We start from the raw sequence: 15,107 nt of genomic DNA, 5'->3' as shown, positions 1-15,107 counted from the left end.
AGTTCAAAAGTTCCCCTTCTCTGGGACTTCCCAGGGCTGAGTTCCACAGCCTCCAGCCAAGCAAGGCAGTGAGTGTTTCCTTGGGCCGTATCCACCCACTTCTCAATCTCTTAACTACTCCCAGGTGAAAGCTAGGACAGCCTAAGTTGGCCACACCCACAGTGCGGAGATTTGCTGAGTCACTTTAAGATTGGGGTGGTTCTTTTATCTGGCTTAAAAATTTTAAAGTGGCTTAATTTCTCTTCTGAACTGCTGTTTTATAAGCAGAGAAGAGCTAACAGCCTGTGCCAGATTCTTCTATCTCAGTTGCTTATCTGATCCCAGAGCCCTCCCCAGCGCGATCGGCGCAGCGTGTCAGCACCCAGCCATCTGTGCTGGCCTTTCTTCTTCCTCCCCTGGGAACTGACCTTTCCTGTTGAAACTCCAGATTCTCTTCAGCTGGTAAGTCGTGCTTCCAGTCCTTGTGGATTCTATCAGTCCAGAGCTATTTCTGAGGCTGATTTTATCTAGTTGGTAGTGAGGGAAAGAAGGAGCTTACAGATTCGCATGTATCTTCTCCCCCATCTTGGCTCTGCCCCCGTATGATCAACAATTAAACTTTTAGAAATAATCCTACTACAGTAGGGATTACATTTATGACCATATTTCTCAAACAATAAAATCCTTATGTATCAAGAAACAAATATTCAATCAATCAATTAACCTAAACATGAGTCTGTCTGTTTAAATCACTGTTTCTATAAATGGCAGAAACACACCTGGGTGAGGGGATGAGGATTCCATGTGGCCACCCTTAATTTCCAACAACTTTTTTGACTAGATGCTCCACTACTAGAGAAGTAGAAAGCAGTGGGGGGGGTGGGGAGGGATTGTGAGACTCCCTTCCCCATGTCTTCTTCCTATTCCCAAATACCTTCTAATACCTTGCAGATCTTTAATTGTTCAATCCTTCTTAACATCACCTGCATTCCTCTTTCCGTTTTCCTTCAAAACCTGTAAAATTAACTCAGGTTAACAAATAAACCGAATCAAACCAAACTTTTTTTTTTTTTTTTTCTTTCTGCCTGAGTGTTTGACTAACAGTAATTAGCATCTCTCTCTTATCTATCTAGGCAGCTTTTATGGCTCAGCTCAGGCTTAAGTTTGAAGTTCATTATTCTTTTCAAATCTCTTTAGCAGTAAATATATCAATATTCAAGCAAAATACAAGATCTTATACTCAGAATAAACAATCTAGTATGCAAAGGCAATAGCAAAATTATATTTCCCATAATCAAATGTGTTTTTTTTTTCTACTACCAGAGTTCGATCAGATAAGGTTTTATTGCCCTTTACTCTAGCAGGCTCTAAAGACTGCTTTAAGGGAAAAACTTTCCTGTCAGTTTAAAATAGCCAAGTTCCATTCACTTAAAAATTAGTACAACAGGTTAAAAAAATTTTTTTTTCACAAGCAAATTTTCAAATAACCAATTCCCAAATTTCTTAATCCTTATTCTTAAAACTATTTGGAGATTTAAACTGAGAGAATTGAGCTCCTAGTTTTCCTTTATTAAATTCCTACCCATCAGTAGGCTAGGTTAGGAAGGGATAGTTAGAAACATGAGGTCCCTGAGCCAGCAAGGCATGGGGGGTTTCCAAACGATTTTTATTTCCCCCTTCAATTCCAATTCCAGCACCTTGGGGGAAGGGGCGAGTAAGACTTGGAGGAGCAGAACAAAAAGAGGCTTCCATATGAAAAAAAACGAGATTGGCATACCTGCTAAGTCCAAAATTACCCCGGGCAGCTTGGTTTTACTGATAGAAGAAGGTGGGCCTGGTCCAGGGGCCTCCACCTCAAGTCTGGAGAGGCCTGGGGGGTGAGGCTGGAGTCAGTGGTCCTTCCCTTCTCTGGGCAGTCGCTCTTCCAGTGTCCTTCCTGTTTGTATTCAGGGTAGGAGCTATTCAGGTTAGGGGCCTAGAGTCTGAGGGGCAATTCCTTGCCCAGTGGCTGTGCTGACTGCATCTGAAGCACAAACTTTGGGGCCCATGGAAACTAGTGGTAGCCAGAATCTGCGCCTGCCTTCTGCTCTTAGCTCCGACCTTTCCTTCCTCTTCCCCATCTTTGTCATTACATACCCCAAAGGCAACTTCTAATAGTTGAGTTGTGGAAGTCTGGGACTCTAGAGCAAATTTCTGCAGATTTCGTCTTATATCTGGGGAAGACTGATTGATAAAATGCATGGCAACGACAGCAATTTCCTCTAGAAAAGTGGGGTGCAAGTTAGTGAATTCTCCATACCTACTACAAGGCGATCCTGAAATAAAATAGGATTCTTATCAGCTGCTTGGGTAAGCGGCTCATAATTCACCTGCTTTTTATTCCCCTTTTTCATTCCTTCAATGGGACGTTCCCCTCCTCTATGTCCCCACTCCCCTCTTCATAGTTCCCCCGGAATTTGCGAAGGGAATGGCAATGGCCCCTGCCTGTTATCTCCCAGTCATGTTAGCAGCAAACCTCTGTGTTAGCTCCCGGATCATTCTTTTCTCCTGTATTGTGCAATAGGAAGAGATAACATCTCCCCAGGACAGATCATGCAGAAAAGGAATGGCTGTAAATCCCTCAACACATTTTAAGTGGGAAAAATCCCAAAAAGAGAGAGGGCTTTGTACTCTAAGCATTTCCTCCAAAGAGCTGGCCATTTCTCTCAGGAGGCAAGGCTTAGAGATAGCTAAATCAGAGTCCTGGGCCACAGCTGTAGTAGAGTCAGGCTGCATGGGAGGGGTAGGAGGGTGGAGGCTCCAGGGCAGAGAAACCTGATGAGGAGCAGGAAGGGACTAAGCATTGGAGTATTCCCAGAGTCCAGCTCTGGGAGTAAGTTAGGAGGGTCCTTCAGGGGATCAGCGTCTCTCCCCAGTTCCCCCTCGGTAAATTTAGGCAGAAACAGACTTCCAGCCAAGATGGCGGCGTTTAGGCAGACAGCTGCTTGAGCTCCTGTTTTCTCTCAGGACTTACTTCATGACAAGCCTTGGAATTAATGCTTGACCAGAAAAGAAACCCACAAATAATCACCAAGAGAAGACATCCTTGAAATTTGCCAGAAAAGGTCTGTGTTTGCTCGGGGGAGGGTCGAACAGACTGGGCGCAGACTGAGGGCAGGCAGCCAGAGTGAGACAGACAGCTCACACAGCTCAGACTGGAGGGGGGAGGGGTACGATCTCTGCCGTTCTGTGAAAAGGCTTTTACCCCAGTGTGGATGTTCCGTCTTGGCAGCAAGCCAGGAGCAGCTGAGAGGGTGTAAACACCGGTGGTGAAGATTAAAACCCCAGAAAACTAGTGTCTCTGGGAACTGGCCACCCCCAACCCCCACCTGGACTGACTCAGCGCGTTCTCAGAGCCTCAGAGCACAGACTCGGCACAGCCATCACTTTCCTGTTAGTGGCTCTCTGCTGCCCTACCCCCAGTCTGTAGAGGAAGCCCATTAACACCATCCAGCCCCAGCCCCCCCCAAAACAGACCTATCGTTTCTCTTGTCAATTTGTTTTCTTCGATTCTGCTCTTGACAAAATGAACAAAAAATTTAAAAGGGCTCTAACCATTGACAGCTTCTGTATGGAGAGAGAGCAGACTTCAAATACTGAGGACACTAAAAACAGACTGTCCCCAGAGGAATCCCCTAAGGGGGATATGAGCTCCTCAATACAAAAGAATCTCATAGAGGAAATCAAAAAGGCTCTCACAGAGAGCTAGAAGAGAAATGGGAAAAGGAAAAGGAAGCTTGGAAAGAGAGCCTGGAGAAGTTATCCAGAGTAGATAAAGAGATCAAATCATTGAGAAATAAAATTAGTGAATTAGAAAAGGCAAACAACTCCAAGGAAAACAGGATTAGTGAATTGGAAAAGGTAAACAACTCCAAGGAAAACAGGATTAATGAGCTGGATAAAGAAATCAGCTCTCTAAAAAAATAAAATGGAAAAAATTCCATAGAAGAAAAAAACTCACTTAAAAGCACAATTGGACAATTACAAAAAGACATAAAAAAAGTGAGTGAAGAAAATAAAACATTGAAAATTAGACTCAAACAAGTAGAAATGAATGACTCAAGGAGAAACCAAGAGGTAGTCAAGCAAAACCAGAGAAAGGAAACAATTGAAAAGAATGTCAAGTACCTTATTAGAAAGACAACAGACCTGGAAAACAGATCCAGGAGAGACAATTTGAGAATAATCGGACTCCCTGAAAAATGTGAGGAAAAAAAGAGCTTGGACACTATTTTCGAGGAAATTATCAAAGAGTTTTTGGCCCAGACGTTTTGGAAACTGAGGGTAAAATAGACATTGAAAAAATTCATTGATCACCTACTGAAAGGGACCCTAAAATCAAAAAACCAAGAAATATAGTGGCCAAGTTCAAGAACCATCAGACAAAGGAAAAAATATTGGAAGCTGCTAGAAAAAAATCAATTCAGATATGGAGGAGCCACAATAAGGATAACTCAGGATCTAGCAGCGTCTACATTAAAAGAACTAAGGGCCTGGAACATGATATTCTGAAAGGCTAAGGAACTTGGTATGCAGCCAAGAATAACTTACCCAGCAAGAATGAGCATCGTTTTCCAGGGAAGAAGATGGACATTTAACGAAATAAATGAATTCCATCTATTTTTGATGAAAAAACCAGACCTACATAAAAGGTTTGATCTTCAAATACAGAACTCAAGAGATTTCTAAAAAGGTAAAAAGAAATCTTGAGAACTATACTTCTGCCAAAAAAATATATAACGAACATATGTACAATTTGTCTTAGAAACTAGAGGTGGAAAGGAAATTATATCATAAAAAAGTGTAAAGTGGTAGTACTACATCTCATGAAGAGGCAAAGGTAATCTATTATATCTGAGAGAAAGAAAGGAGGGAGATGAACATAGTGTGTATCAATAGACATATTCGATTTATGGTGAAACTTCTTCCACTTCATTGAAAAGTGAAAGGGAAGGAGTAAGCTAAGGGGAAGGGAACACAGAAATTGGGAGGAAAAGGGGTAAAATAATGGGAGGAATTTTAAGGTGGGGGAGGGATCCTAAAAAGGGAGGGCTGTGAAAAGCAAGTGGTGTTCACCAGTTTAACACTGGGTAGGGGGGTAAGAGGGAAGGAAAGAGGAAAAGCATAAGCAGGGGTTAATAGGATGGCAAGCAATATAGAATTAGTCCTTCTAACCATAAATGTGAATGGGGCAAACTGCCTCATAAAGAGGAAGCAGTTAGCAGATTGGATTAAAAGTCAGAATCCTACTATATGTTGTTTACAGGAAACACACCTGAAACAGAGTGAGACATTCAAACTAAAAGTAAAAGGGTGGAGCAGAATCTATTATGCTTCAGGCAAAACCAAAAAAGCAGGAGTAGCCATCCTCATCTCAGATTAAGCAAAAACAAAAATTGACCTAATTAAAAGAGATAAGGAAGGGCATTATATCCTGCTAAAGGGTAGCATCAATAATGAAGCAGTATCAATATTAAACATATATGACCAAGTGGTGCAGCATCGAAATTCTTAAAAGAGAAATTAAGAGAGCTGCAAGAAGAAATAGATAGCAAAACTATAATAGTGGGAGATCTCAACCTTGCACTCTCAGAATTAGATAAATCAAACCACAAAATAAATAAGAAAGAAGTCAAAGAGGTAAATAGAATACTAGAAAAGTTTGATATGATAGATCTTTGGCAAAAGCTAAATGGAGACAGAAAGAGTATACTTTCTTCTCAGAAGTTCATGGAACCTATACAAAAATTGATCATATACTAGGGCATAAAAACCTCAAAATCAAATGCAATAAGGCAGAAATAGTAAATGCATCCTTTTCAGACCACAATGCAATCAAAATTACATTTAATAAAAAGCCAGGGGAAACTAGACCAAAAAATAATTGGAAACTAAATAATCTTATACTAAAGAATGATTGAGTAAAACAGCAAATCATAGACATAATTAATAACTTCACTCAAGAAAATGACAATAATGAGACATCATACCAAAATGTGTGGGATACAGCCAAAGCAGTAATAAGGGGAAGTTTTATATCTCTAGAGGCCTACTTGCATAAAATAGAGAAAGAGAGGGCCAACGAATTGGGCTTACAACTAAAATTGCTAGAAAAGGAACAAATTAAATAACCCCAGACAAACACAAAACTTGAAATTCAAAAAATAAAAGGTGAGATTAATAAAATTGAAAGTAAAAAAACTATTGAATTAATTAATAAAACTAAGAGTTGGTTTTATGAAAAAACCAACAAAATAGACAAACCCTTAGTAAACCTGATTAAAAAAAGGAAAGAGAAAAAGCAAATTGTTAGTCTTGAAAATGAAAAGGGTGAACTCACCACTAATGAAGAGGAAATTAGAACAATAGTTAGGAGCTACTTTCCTCAACTTTATGCCAATAAATTCGATAACCTTCAAAAATACAGCTTGCCCAGATTAACAGAGGAAGAAGTAAGTAGTCTAAATAGTCCCATCTCAGAAAAAGAAATAGACCAAGCTATTAACCAACTTCCTAAGAAAAAGTCCCCAGGACCAGATGGATTTACATGTGAATTCTCCCAAACATTTAAAGAACAACAAACTCCAATGTTATGTAAACTATTTGAAAAAAATAGGGATTGAAGGAGTCCTACCAAATTCTTTTTATGATATGGACATGGTACTGATACCTAAACCAGGTAGGTTGAAAACTGAGAAAGAAAACTATAGGCCAATTTCCTTAATGAATATTGATGCTAAAATCTTAAATAAGATATTAGCAAAAAGACTTCAGAAAATCATCCCCAGGATAATACACTATGACCAAGTGGGATTTATACCAGGAATGCAGGGCTGGTTTAATATTAGGAAAACTATTAGTATAATTGACCATATTAATAATCAAATTATTAAAAACCATATGATCATCTCAATAGATGCAGAAAAAGCATTGATAAAATCCAACATCCATTCCTACTAAAAACGCTTGAGAGTATAGGAATAAATGGATTACTCCTTAAAATAATGAGCATATATTTAAAATTGTCAGTAAACATCATATGTAATGGTGATAAACTAGAACCTTTTCCTGTAAGATCAGGAGTGAAATAAGGTTGCCCACTATCACCATTACTATTCAATATAGTACTAGAAACTCTAGCTTCGGCAATAAGAGCCGAGAAAGAGATTCAAGGAATTAGAGTAGGAAATGAGGAAATCAAATTATCACTTTTCACAGATGACGTGATGATATACTTAGAGAACCCCAAAGACTCTGCTAAAAAGCTATTAGAAATAATTCAGAATTTTAACAAAATTGCAGGATACAAAATAAATCCACATAAATCCTCAGCATTTTTATACATTACCAACATAATCCAACAGCAAGAGATACAAAGAGAAATTCCATTCAAAATAACGGTCGATAGTATAAAATATTTGGGAATATATCTACCAAAGGAGAGTCAGGAATTATATGAGCAAAATTACAAAACACTTGCCACAAAAATAAAGTCAGATTTAAATAATTGGAAAGACATTCAGTGCTCTTGGATAGGCCGAGCGAATATAATTAAGATGACAATACTCCCTAAACTAATCTATTTATTTAGTGCTATACCAATCAGACTTCCAAGAAACTATTTTAATAACCTAGAAAAAATAACAACAGAATTCATATGGAACAACAAAAGGTTGAGAATTTCAAGGGAAGTAATGAAAAAAAAATTAAGTGAAGGTGGTCTAGCTGTACCTGATCTAGAACTGTATTATAAAGCAACAGTCACCAAAACCATTTGGTATTGGCTAAGAAATAGACTAGTTGATCAGTGGCATAGGTTAGGTTCACAGGGTAAGATAGTGAATAAAAATAGTAATCTAGTGTTTGACAAACCCAAAGATCCCAAATTTTGGGATAAGAATTCGTTATTTCACAAAAACTGCTGGGAAAACTGGAAATTAGTATGGCAGAAACTAGGCATGGACCCACATTTAACACCACATACTAAGATTAGATCAAAATGGGTCCAAGATTTAGGCATAAAGAATGAAATCATAAATAAATTGGAGGAACATGGGATGGTTTACCTCTCAGACTTGTGGAGGAGGAAGGAGTTTGTGTCCAAGGGAGAACTAGAGACCATTATTGATCACAAAATAGAAAATTTTGATTACACCAAATTAAAAAGTTTCTGTACAAACAAAACTAATGCAAACAAGATTAGAAGGGAAGTAACAAATTGGGAAAACATTTTTACAGTTAAAGGTTCTGATAAAGGCCTCATCTCCAAAATATACAGAGAATTGACTTTAATTTATAAGAAATCAAGCCATTCTCCAATTGATAAATGGTCAAAGGATATGAGCAGACAATTTTCAGATGATGAAATTAAAACTATTTCCACTCATATGAAAGAGTGTTCCAAATCACTATTGATCAGAGAAATGCAAATTAAGACAACTCTGAGATATCATTACACACCTGTCAGATCGGCTAAGATGACAGGAAAAGATAATGATGAATGTTGGAGGGAATGTGGAAAAACTGGGACACTGATGCATTGTTGGTGGAGTTGTGAAAGAATCCAACCATTCTAGAGAGCAATCTGCAATTATGCCCCAGAAGTTATAAAAATGTGCATACCCTTTGACCCAGCCATACTACTACTGGGCTTATATCCCAAGGAACTACTAAAGAAGGGAAAGGGACCTGTGTGTGCCAAAATGTTTGTGGCAGCCTTTTTCATAGTGGCTAGAAGCTGGAAGATGAATGGATGTCCATCAATTGGAGAATGGTTGGGTAAATTATGATATATGAATGTTATGGAATATTGTTGTTCTGTAAGAAATGACCAGCAGGAGGAATACAGAGAGGCTTGGAGAGACTTATACCAACTGATGCTGATTGAAATGAGTAGAACTAGGGGATCATTATACACTTCAACAATGATACTGTATAAGGATGTATTGTGATGGAAGTGGATATCTTCAACATAGAGAAGAGCTAATCCAATTCCAGTTGATCAATGATGGACAGAATCAGCTACATCCAGAAAAGGAATACTGGGAAATGAGTGTAAACTGTTATTTTTACCTTCTGAATCCAATTCTTCCTGTGCAACAAGAAATTTGGTTCTACACACATATATTGTATCTAGAATATATTATAATATATTTAACATGTATAAGACTGCCTGCCATCTGGGGGAGGGGGTTGGGGGAGGAAGGGAAAAAAATCTGAACAGAAGTAAGTGCAAGGGATAATGTAAAAAATTACCCATGCATATGTACTGTCAAAAAAAAAAAAGTTATAATTATAAAATAAAATTAAAAAAAAAAAAAGGAAAAAAATATTTAGGCGGAAACATCCAGCAAGTTAACCGCAGCTTGGGATCCTGGGAGAGGCCCCAGAAGGCCTGTACATAAGTAACTTCTGACCATTTGCCATGTCTTCTGCAAAATAAATCTAATTCCCTAATAGTAGAGAAATTAATTGAGTCATAAATCGGCCAATTTTCCTGGTTGTCTAATTAATTTATAGAGGGGCCACACCTTGTTGAAATAGTGAATAAGTCTCTTCAATTTTAAGTTTTTGAGGCCAAATTTGTCTCTGTTTCTCAAAAGATATCCTAATGGTGAATCTTTAGGGATTGAGGAGAAAAACTGATCCATTTTTGCCACCACACAAGCCTGAAAACTTCCCATTTCTATAGCTCAATCTGATCAGACATCTCTGTCAGATTTAACAAATGCTCCCCTGTCTATGTACAGAACTATTTCTCCAAAAAACAGGAATTCGTTTGCACCCAGCGTCCTGAGCCAAACGATCCTCAGAGCTTTCCTAGCTCCCTGCAGTTCAAGGCCACTATGTCCTAGGAATTTTTGAACTGCCCCCCACTTATAGAAGAAAGATATTTCCAACTTACCGCCATAAAATTTCCCATAAGAGGGCCACCAAATGATGAGGAGAAATTGGGGTTCTAAGCCTAGATAGATCAGCTCTTTTTCTGGTTGTCTGATTACCTCTCTCTCCTTCCCCAAAGAAACCAAGGGCAGGTCCATATAGAGAATGAATTCACTACTCAATGCTGTATCAAAACAAAGTCTTTATTGATAGTAAAGGGATAGACAGGCATTTGGCCTCCAGAAAGGCCAAACTGCCTGGCAAGGGAACGCCAGAACCAAAGTTGGAGGGCACAAAGCAAGGATAAACCGAGTGTGAGGATTACATTTTTAGAAATTCCTTTTATACATAACCAGGGTCATAAAACAACATTTGCACAGAGATGTTATCCAAGAGGTTCTGGAGAGATTTGTAAATAAGACAGGAATTTCTCTTAATCATTTGAGTCTCAAGTTATCTCCTTTAACCCCTCCTCAGACAGGAATTTCCTGCTGATTATTTGTATCTTGGGCTATCTCTTTTTGACCTTATCAATTTTACAGATAGGCAGACTTAAAAGAGACCAAATTAAGAGATTTGTTCAAGATTATGTAGATTGGGAGAGGCAGTCAGGATTTGAATTTAAATCCCCTGCCTCCAGTTTCAGTGATCTTATCCTCTTACACTATCTCCCAGTTAAGAGTATTTTCTCCCTCTCACTACACTTTCAGACTGCACAGTCCCTTATTCCTTAGGTTCCTGTGATATCCACTTCACTACTCAGTTCCTCTTTATTGCTGAGAATCAGATACAGAATAGACATGCCCTTTGTTTCACAGAAACCATCCCATGCTTATATCTGCTTTTAAAATCTGCTTAATTCTGGAAGTAACTTGGAAATAAAATTCAGGCCTTTTCCTGTTGTTGCTCCTCCCTATGGCTCATGAAGCTTCCAAGGACCTAGGGTCTTTTTATTTACCCCCAGCAGCAGGAGCATTGACCTTCAGGACACCAGGCATTGACAGCAGGGGAAGCTTCTAAGTCAGACAGGATGGCAGAATTGGTTCAAGTCTGACCATTTTATCAGAAGACTTATAAATGGAGTTGGCTGGACAATGATGAGCCAAGATTAAATGTAAAATGCCCAATTAACAGTCCTACAACCTGCTTTATATTCTGATGAGGCTAAAGCGTCAGCTTCCAAGCAGATTGTAACAGTGTAGTGGATCTGAGTTATATTATCTTTTTTAAAAAGTTTTAGTGTTTGAAGGATTTTTTTTTGGAGGGGATAAGGAGCTGGCATCAAATACACCACTTGTGAGTGTCCTAGGTTTGGTATTTCTTGTCATATGTAGGGATAAATTACATGTCCCATTGTTGAGGAGCGAGGATACCCTAACAGTGATGGGGGTCCCCAGGCCACTGTCATAGGTTTTGAGAAAGAATTTGCAGTCCCAGTCTGCAAGTGAGGTTTTTGGCAAAATGGGTTTATTTCACTAAGAAACTCTTTCTCTCAGTGGGCCACTTCCTGATTAGGAAGATAGCAAAGTTTGGGGGACAGAGTCTTTTTTTTTTTTTTTTTTTTTTTTTAGCCTTCTATGGTTTGGGGCTAGGGAGTGATTAGGGGCTAATTTCCAAATCAATAAGGGTGGTGATTGTTTCCCAGACCAAAGTGATTCCCAGATCAATTGGAAGTGGGCCTCCAAGAATGGGGAAGTATTGCGTTTCAGGTGGGGATTATTTTTAGGAATTTCCCCAGGCCAGGTGGCCCACCCTCCACAAAGATAAGGGGGACACCATTTTATTACATCACTATAATTGATTTATGTTCTATATTAAATACCTTTCTCTCCTCCCCTTTTGTGCTAAGTGGGATGGAGAGGAAGTGGAGAGTTTTTAGAAAACTGACTCCTGCCATAGTTTGGGACTACAATTCCAGGAAAACCCCTTTTGATTGTACCCTTGCTTAATCTTGAACAAACTGCTTTGTAATCTATAATCCCCGTATTCTTTTACCCTGAGAATGGAGTAGATTCCTGTGACAGACTGTGAGACTTGATACTAAGTCAGAGATAGCTGGGGCCCAAGATATATCAAAGTTTTTTTAGGGTATTAAAACCTTGTTCAGTTGCCTGTACTTTGCCTCCCTTCCCTAAGATATTGATGAAGGCGACAAGCGCCCTTTTACAGTAGCAATTTGACGTAATATGATTTTGTGGTCCCATGATTTTAGGGGGGCTTCTGTTGTAACAAGTCAATAATCCTAAATCTTCTTCTGGCTTTGGAGTCTGTCTTAGGAACTTCCCATACTCTCAGTCTAAGAACAACAATCTGTCTGATTCTGACTAGACCACTCTTCAATTCATTGCTAACTGTCAGATGGCTTCTAACCTCAGGATAGTCCCTTGGACCAAATTCCTGAGACAATAGTTCTGATTTGTGATCCTTTCAGATTGATTTGTGATTCAGATTACTCCCAGCCTGCATTAAGCCTGCACCTTTGATTCACAAATCCTGTTCAAAAGCACCCCTTTGAATTCCAATAGAAGATCTGGGCTTGTCCCTGCTCCCATCGGATTTGAGCCACCTTGGGACTCCACCCACGGGACCCTTTAGCTAAATCTCTCATTATAAAAAGAACCAAACTAAAATCCTCTCTTTGCAGAGGTCCCAAACATGCCAGCCGTACCATGCTTGGCATCCCAAGGAGCCTCTGCCCACTGGAATGCTGTTTCCAGTGCCATCTTCTCTTTGCCCTCACCTATTTCCTTAACTAGACTTTAACTTTACTTCCAATGCCCATAATAAACCTCTTTTATCAATCTGTATATTTTCAGATCTGTAAATTCCTTACAGAGAACTACTTGCTGCACTAGAAGGGAGTTCCCCAGAACTCCCTACCCTTGCGGGGAATCCTGAGGAGTTACAGGGGAGTCAAACCCCTCCATTTGATTCCCTGAACCCCGAATCTGCCACTAGACCTTATTTAACTCCCTGACCAGAAACCCTAATTTCATTTGGGTACCCTAAATCTAACCCTCATCAACCTGAGCCATAGAATTAGCATGTCAATGACTGAAAGCTGGATAAAGGTATCTCTTTCCTTCTGTTTTTCTGCTAAATTCTTTTAGAATTTAGTCCACTTGTAATTGCATTAAAATTACAAAAACTTTGCCCTTGGACTTGGAATGCATTCAAGCCTGAAAATTCTTTTGAGACACCTTGTGACACCAGTCTATGACCCCAAACTTTTGAGGTCCCCTTCCCAACCTCAACAAATTGAATAAACTGCTCTGGCTGAAAATGAATGTTTATTTGAATTGTTTTGGGGTGGTCACTGTCCCACACAGTTTTCTAGGGACTGGTCTGGGACTTGTGCTCTCTTATTGGCCATTCTCTCTCTCATCACTTCCAAAGGCAGGTGCTTCTCAGGGGAAGCAGCTCCAAAAGTCTTTGGACTTGAAGGGGGACATCCTGCTATTGCCAGAGCAGAAACCAGAAGCTCCCATAGACTTAGAGAGGAAAATGGTCATGCAAAATACACCCATATAGTCCACAGGTAAAAGCTGACAGGGACTCCTAAGCAAAAAGGGCAGCACCAAGTAAGCCCCTCCAGGTGACTGAGTAAAGGGGACAGCCCCTCTGTAATTGGCCTGTACCAAATTCAATACTGGAGTGTGAAACAAATTGAAAAATAAAAGGAAAATGATAAAATACTATTGCTCCATATGGGAAGGACATGATCTAAACTCAAGTATGAAACCTCTAAGGATTGGTTATGTCAAAAGTTAAATTCATATGTAAATGCTAAAACATCTTTCAATCCAGAAGAAAGCAGCACTTTAGGAATTTAAAAAGCAATTTGTGTTTGTGTGTGTGTAACGGTGTTTTGTCTTCTATGTTTTTCTCAGATGAATGACAAAGTAAAAGAAATAGCCATTTTGGGATATGTTGGAATTAAGTGAGTGAAGACACTTATAGGAATATAACCTTAAACTATTTGTTTTAATTGTGACTTGAGACTTTATAATAACAGAGCTATAACTAAAAAAGTTGCAGGTACTTGTCTCCTCCTGTTTCCCACACCTCATAATTAGCATTTAAGCACTTCTTTTAAAGGTGATGATAGCTTTGAATTCTCTTATTCAAAGATATGTGCTTGTATAGCAGTTCTCTACAGAAATTTAAATTAAGAGATTATTATTATTGTCTTGTACTCTTTTGTTTCCAGGATAGATTTCCTGGTTTAAGTGTAAACCTGGACTCTCCCACACAATGGGAGAAAAAGCCAGGCTGGGGTGGGAGTGGGGAATTTGGGGGCTTCTGTGTTCAAGTACCTGAACCTTGTGTTTTGCAGTTTTTACTTTGCTCCTTTTACTGACAAACACTGTCAGGTGAGAGAGACCCTTTCTCGCAAGATTGTAATAAACTCTTGAGAGTCTGATTGTTTTTGTGGTCCATATGGTTCCACAAAGTGATTTAAAAGCACTTGTTTTGTGCATAGTGATGCAAAGTAATCTGAATTTTTCTGTAGCTTTCAAACTTCTTTCCCTAGAAAGGATAGGGAATGACCAGGGCAGCTACTTGTGGAATTATGTCCAGTCCAGCCTCTCCAAAGAATGGTAGATTCCCCCAAAACCCCATACTCTGTAGTCAGCCTCAGTTTCTTGCTAGATGGGTTCCTATGTTCCCTAACCCCCAGAGTCACAACTTTTCAGGGGACTCGATCCTGTAAAAAGCTGTGGTCTATCTCCACATAGTCTCAGTATAGTTTACTGACATTTCAGAGATTTCAGGCAATCTAGGAGAATTAATAATTCATTAATCATTCCCAAATTCAAAACTCAAAATAATAAGTTATAATTCCAAGAGATTTCATATAGTTAGTTTTTGTAATTAAGTTTTAAACTCTAAACTATTTATCCCATGTGCTTAGAAGAAATGGCCAGCAGGATGATTTTGATGTAAACTGAGATCTTTCTTGGGGGAAATGATGTAAATTTTGTCTTCTTTAAACTTTGGGGAGGCTGAATGTAAACTGTGTCCTCTTTAGGGAGACTCTCAAACCCTGGGAAAAGCACACCTTTCCCAGCCCTTCCTTGTTAAATGGTCCCAGACAAGGCTTTCCCAAGTTAAGTGGTCTCATTCAATTGGAGATCTCGGCCTGAGGCACAGTCTATAGTTCTTTATTGAGTGGCTCAAACTGTTCCCCGGACTCTAGGTCAAGA

The 15,107-nt window shown here is 39.2% G+C and overlaps 1 protein-coding gene across 1 annotated transcript in view; it reads left to right on the top strand.

Moving 5' to 3' along the window:
• The first annotated feature begins 278 nt into the window (after window positions 1-278).
• Window positions 279-15,107, top strand: part of CYGB (cytoglobin) — a 62,237-nt gene continuing 47,408 nt past the window's right edge. Inside the window, exon 1 of the mRNA XM_074260816.1 lies at window positions 279-441. The gene's annotated coding sequence lies outside the window, so the exon portion shown is untranslated. The remainder of the gene's footprint in view (window positions 442-15,107) is intronic.

Source organism: Sminthopsis crassicaudata, chromosome 4 (genome assembly GCF_048593235.1).
Source record: "Sminthopsis crassicaudata isolate SCR6 chromosome 4, ASM4859323v1, whole genome shotgun sequence".
NCBI lineage: Eukaryota > Metazoa > Chordata > Mammalia > Dasyuromorphia > Dasyuridae > Sminthopsis > Sminthopsis crassicaudata.
Note: the sequence above shows the minus strand (reverse complement) of the source record. Positions and strands in the feature narration are given on the sequence as shown.